At 38.7% G+C, this 12,571-nt stretch overlaps 1 protein-coding gene across 4 annotated transcripts in view; it reads right to left on the bottom strand.

The window, feature by feature from the left end:
• The window catches only part of celsr3 (cadherin, EGF LAG seven-pass G-type receptor 3), a 92,012-nt gene that overhangs the window by 53,435 nt on the left and 26,006 nt on the right, over positions 1–12,571 (bottom strand). The window lies entirely within an intron of this gene.

Raw genomic sequence — 12,571 nt, 5'->3', positions numbered from 1 at the left:
GCAGAGTTACTGTGTGCAAAGAATGCCTTACCCGTCATGAAATAAACCATGTTGATATGTCAAAAACTGGCTGAAAAAAAACTGCCCCATGGTGAAACAAACAAATGTATCTGTCTCAACACATCCATGAAAACAAACACCCACACAAGCCGTCCACTACGGCACACCACATCCAGTAAAGACTGGCTCAGTGTTCACTTTTCCTAGAGCACATTTGGACACAAACACTGTCTGACACAGCAGCTGCTCACACTCACACCGTCCCTTTGGCTTTATCACATAAAGAGAGCAGACAAGGGATTGAAACTAGCCTGGAGACAAACTACTCTTTAAGGACCCACTTTAGAACCTGCTGACCACCATACACACAAACAAAAACACAAGTAAAAAATGTGGATTTTTCCTTCTAATACATAACCACTACATTGAACGTTTCTCTTATCTGTTATATTTATCTTCTTTACACACACACACACACACACACACACACATATGTCTATAAAGAATCATTGGTGTTGTCCTCCAGGCTGTCAGGTTTCATCATGCAACCGTCTCTGTTGGCACTTTGTTTGTACTGCTTTTAGCTGCTGCCCGTTGGCAAAAAGTCTTCACATCAGAGGAGCCAAATATGCACAGACACATAGCATACACACATACACACACACATAGTTGTAAATCGATGGAAGCCTTCAACTTTCCTCATGATGCTTTGGATGGAAATACCATCAGACACAAAAGACATGGACACACACAAGCAACAGATACGCATGTTTAGAGGGCAAGTCGGAAGCACACAGTCCACAATGGAGAGGCTGGAAAAGCACTCCAGTCTAAAATTGAATCAAAGATAGGAACTTCCCTCGTTTGCTGTCTTAAAAACAAAAGAGACATTTGTATGATGGTGAGTCAAGCACATGTTCTTGATGGATTTCATCATAAAATAAATGACTTGTGGACTAAACTGCTTAATAATATATTACAGTTTATCATAGCAAGCCCAAGATACAGTGCCATGCAAATATGCTGTCTGTGTGAGCACCATAAGACAGGGTCGTTCAACGACATTGCTCGGGGTGGCATATTTTCAGAGAGCAAACTAACAGGGGTGATTGTCCTGCCCAATAACATTATTTAACAGATGAGACAATAGTTGAACATTGTCTACAGGAGTGTTGTTTTCTAGTGAGCAGCAAGCAGTGCACGAAGACAAAATGTCAACAAAAATGCAGAGCAGCGATTGTCCAGCCCGTTAACCTACATGGTCTCTTTAATAAAGGGGAGAGCAGTCAAAGATTGCCCATGTCAGGGGTGTCCAAACCTTTTCGGCATGCAGGGGCCCACTTTCAATCATTTTGTACATTAAAGATGCTAAAACCAATTCAACATAGGTCAATATACAGTCATGGAAAAAATGATTAGACCACCCTTGTTTCTTCAGTTTATTGATCCATTTTAAAGCCTGGTACAACTAAAGGTACATTTGTTTGGACAAATATAATGATGATAACAAATATAACTCATAAGAGTTGAGAGAAGCTCATAAGAGCTTCCATGTTTTTCTTGATAATAACCAAAATAAAAGTTCTCGCATGAATAGCTATAACATTGTACTGCCAAAAAATTTAACTCTTATGACCCATTTTTTTTGTCATTGTTATATTTGACCAAACAAATGTACCTTTAATTGTATCAGGCATTAAAATGAACAAGAAAGAGATGAAACAAGGGTGGTCTAATCATTTTTTCCATGACTGTATACTAAACTATCTGAACAATCCACATTTTAGATTTGTGTTATACTATTAATTGAATTAGTGTAATATCTTATGATATATTTCATAAATAATTCATGCATTTTATTTTTAGAAAATGCCTAGGGCCATTAAAAATGAGCTGCCGGACAACAATGGCCCCGAGGCCACACTTTGGACACCACTGGTCTATGTTAAAGAGCTGCAGCAGATCATCAGCAGATTTAAGCAATGTACAAAAATGCAAAAATAACTGTAAAGACGCTACTTTCAGGATTTAAATGGATTTACTTATTTTTAATATTTTGTGGGACTTTTTTAAACGTCTTAAGTGTAAACAGAATCAGCTTGTGGGTGTCTTTGATATAACCCACGGGCCGAAGTTTACCCACGGGCTGCTGGGTGAGTCTGTCATCAACTAAACATAGCATATGTCCAAACAAGGGCACACAACAGGCAACCTACGACCTAGAATAACTGCTTTAACGCTGCAGATTTGCCTGCCTTTGTCTTTTGCACCACCAGCCTTCTCCACAGACTCATTAATATTAAAATAAATAAATAGACATTAATACTCATGAATTATGCGCGTGGCGAGACTTAAACGCACTCACACGCAAACACACACATACAGTCTGATTCATTATGCACACCCGGTTGAGAACAGGTGGAGAGGGGCTAAAAATAAATTGGGGAATAGTTTTTTTTTTTAAATATACAGTTTACAGTGCTTTATCACAAAGAAACATACACACGGACCATTCAGTGCACGTGTATCCAAACTTTTTCCACCAAAACTGTTTAAATATAAAGACAAAGCTTTGTACTAGTTATTTGTATCAACATTTCAGCATCTCTTTACATTGTGTCCTATTGCTCTGTTTCCCATTTTTGCTGTTGTTTTTATTTCATTGTATTTATACAATGTGCGTGGGCCGATAAAAAGACAAGCCACAGGCCACAAATGTGGACACCCCTGATTTAGAGGAAGTAAAGTAAGCTACAGGCAAGATTGTGGATTTGTTGTGACAAGATGGTGTGAAGATGTGTACTTTTACAAAAATGCCACATATACACACATCTACTATATGTCTCTAGAATGTATGCACACATATGTCACATGGCTTCTACACAAATAGCAGAAGCACACGCTCCCAGCTTCCAGAGGATGAGACGCCTTCTTTTACTGTAGGAGACTTTGGATGTGAGAGTACATTAGTGGAACTCTAACAGGACTTTCAGGAAATTGAGAGAGCGCTCAACAATAGGTAATACAATATTCTAATTGTGTTGCCCACTCGTGGAATGTCAATGATACGCAATAAAGTTCTAGAACAACTTTCACTTTGCACCGCGGCCTGAATCATATTTTTACCTCCTTTATTGTCTGTTGCTCCTTCCTTCCTTGTCTTACCTCTTGTTCTATCTCCATGTTTTTCCTGTTCATCATCCCTTCTTCCTCCTCCACGCTTAATGTATTCACCGCATCCCTTCATTCATGCAGATGTTTTATTCATCAAAGCCAGCATATTCTTCAGCCACCCCTCGGCATCTTAGTTTGCTCCGCCTTGCCTTCCACCGCCTGGTCCCCCCCGACCTCCTCCTCCTCCCTAACACATGGTACATCCCTGGAGGCCAATATACTCCACGCACCATCCCTCCATCTTTCCTCTTGTCTTCCCCCTGTAGATCTTACTCCCTTTTAAAGCCTTTTCTCTCCTTTACAGCGCCTAAAGAAATGTATAATGAACCCCAAATCTCCCAGTTTGTTTAATCTGTGACTTTTTCGCATACATAAATGGGCTATTCTGTCATCAATTAATGCGAGGCTGTTGATAGCTGTATCCTGAAAGGCTGTTTCCAATTGCAGAGTTCAATTGCTTGTTAACAGCTTTTGCAAAAAGAAATTAAATTAAAAAATACATCCCGAAAATCGTTGTCAGATATGATTTTGACTTTTTTCGGGGGGGTTTTGTGAATTTTGTTCTATTTTTAACACAACAATTTTTAATCTGTGAGTTGATTTTTCAGAAGGTAATTGGAAATTACCAGAGATTTTTTAGCAGCAATCAAACAGGGTAGGTTTGCAAGGTTACACACACTTTACACAGGCTGTCACGATTATGTTACTATGCATCTGCATTGCAATTAAGTACAAAACTGTACAAAAAGACCAAGGTGGTACAATTAATAATTTCACATATAGAATATTTGGGGAAAATATCCTTCTAAAGTTGCGCAGAATCTGTTCATGCATGACTTCGCACAAGACTATACATATACCTCATGAGACCCCGGGTCAGTGAGCATTTACAGATGAATTGTGAGTGTTGTGTGTGAAATTACCATCAGTGTAGGATGTGGAGTGCCATGGTTAACATATTTATACACTTAGTTAATAATATTAAAATGTTACTTAAAAGTGCCTGAACAATTAATAAGGATACAATGAGGACAGTTGGACTGTGAATATTTCTATTATTACCTATGGGAACTGTTGCTGTCAAATGTGAACAATCACTCTAGCGGGGTGCAGTGTAATCTTATCACATTTGTCTGTTAAGCAGTACTATAACGCACTACTGTTGATAGTGGCAGTCATTTCAGCTTATTCAGTTGTCTGTCACTGCCCAAAGTTACATCAATTTAGCACGTCAACTGAAGTTTGGCCGAAAGCGTGCAAACAGGCTGTACGGTAAGGGACGGAATTAAGTTTGCTTAAGTGGAGTTGCCGTACAAGATGACGGCCACAGTAGCGCAAATCATGGCATCTTAGCTACGTTCATTGGCAGAGCTATAGGGTGGCCACCCCACTCTAGTGGCCACTCCCTCGGCTGGGAGACAATTGACATTTTTGGGTGCCAGGTTATTGCAAATTTTAATATTTGTGATTTTACAAATCAAGGATTTGTATGTTTTCTATATGCGGCATTATGGATTATCCTAACTGATCTTTTTTGCAGTACTTTTAGCGAGTGAAGATTGCGTTTATAGTTAATATCCTATATCTCCGCATAATAAGTTAGATATGGAAATACCAGTGAGCAGTAAAAAGTATAGAGTGATTTTTGGTCAAGCACAAATTTTGCTTTATTCAATATTGAAGTATTTCTCACCACCTTATGTTGTATATTTTTAATATGAGATTTCCAGCTCATTTTTTCATCTATTATGATCCCCCAAATTTTCTTTCATCCTTTCAATGTCCACTCTGTCTATTTGTATTTGGTCATACGTGTCCTTTCTGCTATTAAAAAATAGCATTATTTTATTTTTACTTAGGTTCAAGGATAATTTATTTTTATCAAACCATCTTTTTAATATGGCCATTTCATCTGCACCTTTTTAAATTAACTCTTTAGCAGTAGTATCATCTGCAAATAATACCAAATTGAAGTCTTTTGTCACTTTACAAATGTCATTAATATACAAGTTGAACAGTTTTAGTTCCAGTATTGACCCCTGGGGTACTCCACACGTAATATTTCAACTTGCAGATGTACATTCTCTTAGCTTCACATATTGCTTCCTGTTAGGTAGCTTTTGAACCAATATCAAAACTAACCCTCTGATTCCGTACCTTTCTAATTCTGTAATAAGGATGGTGTGATTAATTGTATCGAAAACTTTTGTCAGATCCATAAATACTGCAGCTGCACACTTTCTGTGGTCTGTATTTAAATTTGTTTGATTACCTGAAACATTTGAGTGTGACAAACATGCAAAAAAAAAATAAGAAATTAGGAACACTTTTTCAACACTTTTTCACACTGCTGTATGTACTTCCTGAACTATTGTGATTTTTTTTTCTCCACCTCTACCAGTTGAATTACATTTCTCACTTTAACAACAGAAACTAATCTGACCTTTTCCTTTACTGCATTTCCTCATTGTCTCTTTAGCTTTGTCTCATCTTGGCTCTGAATGAAATAAAACCTGCTGCACAACCGCTGAGAGATTTTATTTTCTATTTGTGTCTTCTCTACGCCTTCAGCACCTCCCGTTTCGTCTGCTCACAAACTCATTCAGCCTGCCTCTCATCACCTCAGCTCTACCTCCAAGGTGCATTTACCTTATTAATGCTCCCCATATTGAGTGTCTAAATGGAGAATTATTGTGAGGCATACTCGCTTTCCAGTTCACATCTTCTTCATGGCATCAGTGCTCCTAAATGTTACGTTAACGGTTCTACGATCTCATTGATAACCCTTTTTATTGTTTCCAGTTCGATTCCATTAGAATAAGTTTTTGCTTTATAATTGTTGACAATGTCAGTGATTTCCTTTTTAGTTACATCAGTGAGAATCATGGAATTAGGATCCCTATCTATGGTTTCATTCCTGTCCTCCATTGTACAGAATTTTGGAATTTCTTCTTCCAGTTTTAATCCAATATTTACAAAGTAGTTGTTAAACATTACAACTACCTCATTCATATCATCATTATTAGTGTTTCCAACCATAACATAATGAGGGTAGTCTGCTTTCTTTGTTGTGTGTTGTGTGTTGTGTGTTGTGTGTGTGTTGTGTTGTGTTGTGTTGTGTTGTGTTGTGTTATGTTATGTTCTTTAGTTTGGTGAATGATAAATGTCCTGTATAATGTATTCTTCTTCTTAAAGGCATTTTTTAATCCTTTTGTCATTCATGGCTGATTATTTTTCGTTTGCTTCTTGGACATTTCTTGCCAGGGACAGTTCTTATCGTAGAGTTCCATATACTGTAAGTGCATAGAAAGTGTTCATATGTTCATCCACATCTTTTGCATCTCTTGCTTCCTCAGATCATGTGCTTTCGTAGTGATTTCAGCATTGTGCTTTGTCAGATGGTCATTCATGTAGACATTTGTTCCTTTCAGCTTCTTTCCTTGTTTCAGCAGTGCAATCTTGAATTTCCTGTTAGTAAACTTGACGATGATGATGGGTGTAGTGCTGTTCCTGCCATACCGTGGGATACAGATGTCAATAGTTTGAATGTCTACCTCCACCTCCTTAGATTGCAAAAAAGTGACAATTGGTTGCTCCGTTGAAGCGACATCCATTTCATCTGGTTAGTCCTAATACCCAACTTCCCTGGCATAAGACCTGGGTTCACAATCACATCATTTATTAGTGTGTTCTGATCAATGTCATCTAAGTTGGTTTTCAATTGCTCAATGATTTTGTCTTTTTCTTCAATGTCTTTTTTTAGAGTGGCTCTCAGTGCTGCATTACTTTCCTGTAATTCTTTGTTCTCCACTCTCAGACATTGTACTTCATCCGTCAAGTCCTGGACCTTCTGCAATATGGAGCCCATGTTTTGTTCCGTGTGATCCAGCATCTGTACCTTCTTATCTATATGATCCAGCCTCTCTAGTTTCAGTAGTATTTGTTCTTGGGTATCTTCTTGCTTTTTCACCGTCTTTTGCAACTGCTTCGACACTCTCTCTTGTTGTAATTCAGCATGCTTTGTCAGTTGGCACTTCAAATAGGTTAAATGCTTGTCGGCAGGTTTCAGCGGTGGGGGGGTTAGGGTTAGTATAGGTTAGGTTAGGTTACAAAACCTGCGCCTTCTTTCATCATAGGTGACTCCATGTCTGTAATCGAAGTTGGAGCGCTTCCACCTGAACTATACGAGCCACCATCAGATCTGCTTCTTTTCTCTTTTATCTTTGGCATTATTGTGGTTGCTAAGCAACACTGTCTCGCCGTGTTGTCGATTAGCCCATTAGCTTGTTTTACACTTCCTTCAGTGTTTAATATTCGTTATAACAGCGAGTTTGTGTCTCTCACCAGTCCTTGTTACAGTCGGAGACATCTCTTCAAGCAGAGTCCAAGATGTTTTAAGAGTCCGGCTTTGTGAACAGCCACTAATTCAAAGCCGCAGCTAGCCTGATAGCTTGCCTATAACAGCTGTTCCAACTGTTCCTTTGTTTTGCTGAGTTCAGTCCTTTCGCTAGTCAGAATTAAGGCACAAATGTCAGCATACTCTTCTAGAGTTGTGATAACAAGCTATGTTCAGGAATATTCCCAAAAAGCTTAAAACTCCGGTAGTAAAAAACAGAGCTCTTTCCATGAGTGTCCTTTCTGTACAACTTTTAATTAACTGAAAAACAAATGTGACCTATCCTTATCCAGGAAAAGCTCTGATACTTTGTGGTAAAAGTCTGATCACCTTCTGGTGAGCTTGGAGTCAAAGCTCTGCCTCTCCTGCCTCTCCTGACCGCACATCACTGCAAGCTTCCCATCCTTTACCAAGTGAGGAAGACTAGAGGTTACAAGTGTTCACTTTCGCTAAATCAGCCGACACACACAATCAGTAGATGTAAAACAGGGTCATAGGCAGAGCTAAAGGTTAACTGAAAGTCCAGAGACATAAGGGTTAAAAAAGGTCCTCTCATAATCAGAGAGTGAATGGGTGTAAAATGTAGGCAAAATTGTGTGGAAAAAATGTATAAGCACACTGGAGATTTCAGTGTGTTACAGAATCAATTGCCCTGTTTGTTTATGCTCCACCTCTTTGCCCCCAGGCTTTGACAAGAGGCAGACTCACCCGACGCCTACACACACACACACCAACCACCCAGAAGCCATTGGATTTCCTTCGCTTCAATCGAGGACATCACTCATCCCATTTCCCCTGCAGTGCTCGCTCCATATAACGTCCTCTGTAAATGTATCGTTCTCCTCGGTCTCCACTCAGCTTTTGATCCCTTTTGTGTTCTCTTGTCCTCATCCATCTATCACTCTATTTTTACTCCTCCACACCTGCAACAGCTATGGTCATGGGCTGCCCCACTTTTGAAAAACAGCCATTGTCTTAATGAGAATGAGTCCATCTTGAGTGATTGTATATTCTCAAAGCATAGGGGTAAGTATACTTCCACAATAGCCATCTTAAACCAAGTTACATGTGGATAGATTTTACATGTGTCACCACCTAAAATTTTAAATGGGAGGTTTTACACTCTTTGGTTCATACAGAACCATAATTTCAGTACCAACATGGGTACTAGCATGGGCACCCCCATAGGCGGTTTCTAATTAGGTTACTGTTAAGATAAAAAAAAGCAAGAATGACCACCTGCTTGCCAAACAGTGAGGCTACACTTAGGCTCTATTGTTTTGACCATTTTCTATTTATAAATCATATGACCTAATGCTTAAATAATGATCTCTCTTATAGCATATACCTTACAATAAGGTTACCCTAGCCTGCAACAACTACAGAAACAGATGGTACAGTAAACATAGGAAGACAGATTATACAGAAAGATATAAATTCATTAGACAGATAGTCTACCTGTTTCCTGAATTCCATTTAACTCCTACATTTCATCACTTACGTTTCTCAATGACTCTTTTCCTGCATGTCTCAGTGGGAGTTATAAAACTGCCTCTTTTGAATTAAAATAAAAGATGAAGTGAAAAAAGGGAAGCACCTGAAAGACATCTATGCATCACAATGGCTTGTAGACTAAAGCAATAGTGTGATGTAGTGGAGGTGTGTGCGTGCGAATAACTCAAAGTAACATGTAGACTGCAGAGGAAGGAGGTTCTCCTACGGGGCTGCAGCGCATTATGCCATGTTGTCAAGCTCAACATGACAAAAGAGGGGAAAACGCAGCACATCAAAAAGGATGCCGATGTGGGACGTCAAAACAAGACAGTCAGCTTCTCAGCTCAATCAGCTACAATTGACCTCACCCAAACAAACATACAAGCATACTCACCACCTTCCTACCAAAAACCTATTTTACACCTGAAACGTCTACATTTCATTTATTCTTTGCAGGTGATCCAAACTGAAAATCCATGAAATACACATTTATCTGTCTCAGATAGGGACCACATGCAGGACTACATAAGCACATGACAATGAGTAGTAAACCCTACTTGTGTTACCAATACAGGAACAAACGCCATCCTTTATTAAGCAACAGCAGTTTCGCTTTTAGTATTTAATAGGATTTCATACAAAAACATTTTGTATTGTAATTAGGGCTGTCAAAAATAGCGCGTTAACGGCGGTAACTAATCAATTAAATTAATTACGTAAATTCTTTTAGCGTAATTAACGCATACGCATTATGGCAAGCCACGGCTATGTTATGACGACAGACGGCGGCACTGTGTAGCTCCCCACAGAGTCACATAGTGTCTTTTATAACTTTATTCTGACCTGAACACAACAACAGCCGTGCAAGTCCAACACCATATATGTACCTCCAACTCCAAACAAACGCATCTCTAGTCCATTCGTCATTGCAACGACACTTCGTCATTGTCATGAGACAGGCCGCGAGATGCATTCATGGACACGCCGAACATCACAACAACATCTTTATGATGCGTGTATGGGTGGTCTAAATCAACAGAAATACAATGAAAAACAATAAGTGGATATTCTTATCATTCACTTTGTAACTCTTAATGCGGAAGTACAATTTGCTGCATTTAAGTGTGCTCGGAAATCCCAGAAAATTCACTCAAAACAGGTGAATTCAACTTAAATGACGTGGTGTCTTTGAACGCAGCTCCTCATTGGTCATAACAACACAGTTAAAGTCTGATTCAAATATTCTGCTATTCAAGAAACCAGTGTTATGTAAAGAGATTTTCAGACGTGTGCCATCTCTTAACTTGATTTAAATTTTCATTTAATTTGGCGCTGTTAAAGGGATAGTTCGGATTTTTTTTGTATGACATCCCCATCAGCAGTGGACTATAACAACAGTGATTTACCCCACCCCTATTTCGGCCCGCGAGTCCAGTTCTGGCCGGATTTCTGTGACGAGGAATGTAGTTCTGCTTAGTTGCTGGGTCATTTAAGTAAAGCGTTTAGCTTCTCAAAACAATATGGTAATGGTAATCCTAATGGTTTCATTTCATTTGAACATGCCAACAAGTTACAATGGAGTACATCAAATAATTCAATTCACAATTGCAAAGCAGTAGGGAGGTGCAAATCTTATTTAATCCTACCCCTCATCCATTCCACATCTGTTGCAGTGCATTTATTCACTTCACGTATTCTATATGTGATTATTTTTAATACATAGAACAGTGATAAAGTAATGTAACAATATGGTGACGTAATTATTAAGATTTTTACATAATAAATAGAAATCGTTCATAATAACCAGTGTAATAATAAATACATAATAATGAATTTGATTCCACATACTGAAATGCTGTGGGTTTTTAGCGTTGTTCTCACATATAAGTGTTTCAAGTTTAGTGTTACCTTAAGGTCATATTTGTCCCCTCTTGTAGAAAAGTATTGTATGACATTTTTGGGTAAGAGGTTGTTGTTAGCTTTATGCATTATTTTAACTGTTTGAAAATTTACTAAATCAGCAAATTTTAATATTTGTGATTTTAGAAATAAGGGATTTGTATGTTCACTATACGCGGCAGTATGGATTATCCTCACTGTTCCTTTTTGCAGTACATTTAGCAAGTGAAGATTGCTTTTATAGTTATTAGTCCGTATCTCCACACAATAAGTTAGATATGGTAATGCTAGAAAGCAAGAGAGTGTATGGAGTGATTTTTGATTTTTGCTTTATTCATTATTGAAATATTTCTCACCACCTTTTGTTGTATTGTATTGTATTGTATTGTATAGTACTTTATTAATCCCACAGCAGGGAAATTCACTTGTTACAGCAGCAAGCAAGATACGCAAGTAAAGAATGCATAGTGACTACGACATGGTTCAGGTGGTGCAGGTGTTGTAGAGCCTGACAGCGGTCGGTATGAAGGACCTGCGGAACCTCTCCTTCTTACACCGTGGGTGTAACAGTCTGCTGCTGAAGGAACTGCTAAGGGAACCCATAGTGTCATGTAGCGGCTGAGAGGTGTTGTCCATGATGGATGTCAGCTTAGCCAACATCCTTCTCTCCCCCACTTCCTCCACGGAGTCCAGAGTATATGTTGTATGTTATATGTGTTGTATACATTTGATGTGAGATTTCCACAATAGTGTTTTGCACCTTCCTTATCAAAGGTTTGGCACTTACAACTTTTTTTGCAGTCGTATTTAAAAAAAAAGCACCAATTTGTCTAGCACTCAGAAATACGTAGTGCGCTTAAAAGCATCATCAGCAAACAGTGCATACTACTTATTAAGAAGAACAAGGAAACAGATACAGAGTTGTTCATCGTTTTATGTGCATTCTATGAACAAATAAACCACACACACATAATAGAGATGATGAAAGGATTCCCTGACCGGAATCTATCCATAGTGTCCTATCTCTAAAAGAACCACTATCCATTCTTCACAGACTCAATCACCAACTCATGGATGCTTTGTTTGGCCACTCAACTACTTTGTTTGGCCGTGCAAAAACCGTGACAGTGAAAACCAAAGACATATTTTTAGCAATCATTTTTGTTGAAAACCAAAATCTACGAAAATTGGGGTGTACATAAACCGAGATTCCACTGTAGTTGCCTTCTGGTAATAGAAGCCATGTCTTAATTAGTCTCTGAGTACATGATCCATTTAAACAACCAACTGCCTCCCTCAATAAAGACACCAAAACAACACGTTATGCTACTCTGTACCTTTACTATAATCACATTTCCACCAAGTGGTACAGGTCAGGTTGGGTTTAGTGCCCTAAACCCAGATTGGTTAGTGTTTCCACCACAGTACAGTGAGCTGCATAAGCTATGTACATACAGTAAATAGCTTGACACCACAGCTGCAGGACAGCTCGAAACTTGCAAGTGAGTTCAATAAAGAAGAAAAAACACAAGCGTCTTTATTAGATTTAAGAAAATGGTCGAACGTGTGGTTACCCAATCTGACACTGTTGTAAATCTGCAACAGAAT

This window comes from Dunckerocampus dactyliophorus, chromosome 1 (genome assembly GCF_027744805.1).
Source record: "Dunckerocampus dactyliophorus isolate RoL2022-P2 chromosome 1, RoL_Ddac_1.1, whole genome shotgun sequence".
Classification (NCBI taxonomy): Eukaryota; Metazoa; Chordata; class Actinopteri; order Syngnathiformes; family Syngnathidae; genus Dunckerocampus; species Dunckerocampus dactyliophorus.
This window is presented reverse-complemented; position numbering and strand designations above follow the sequence as displayed.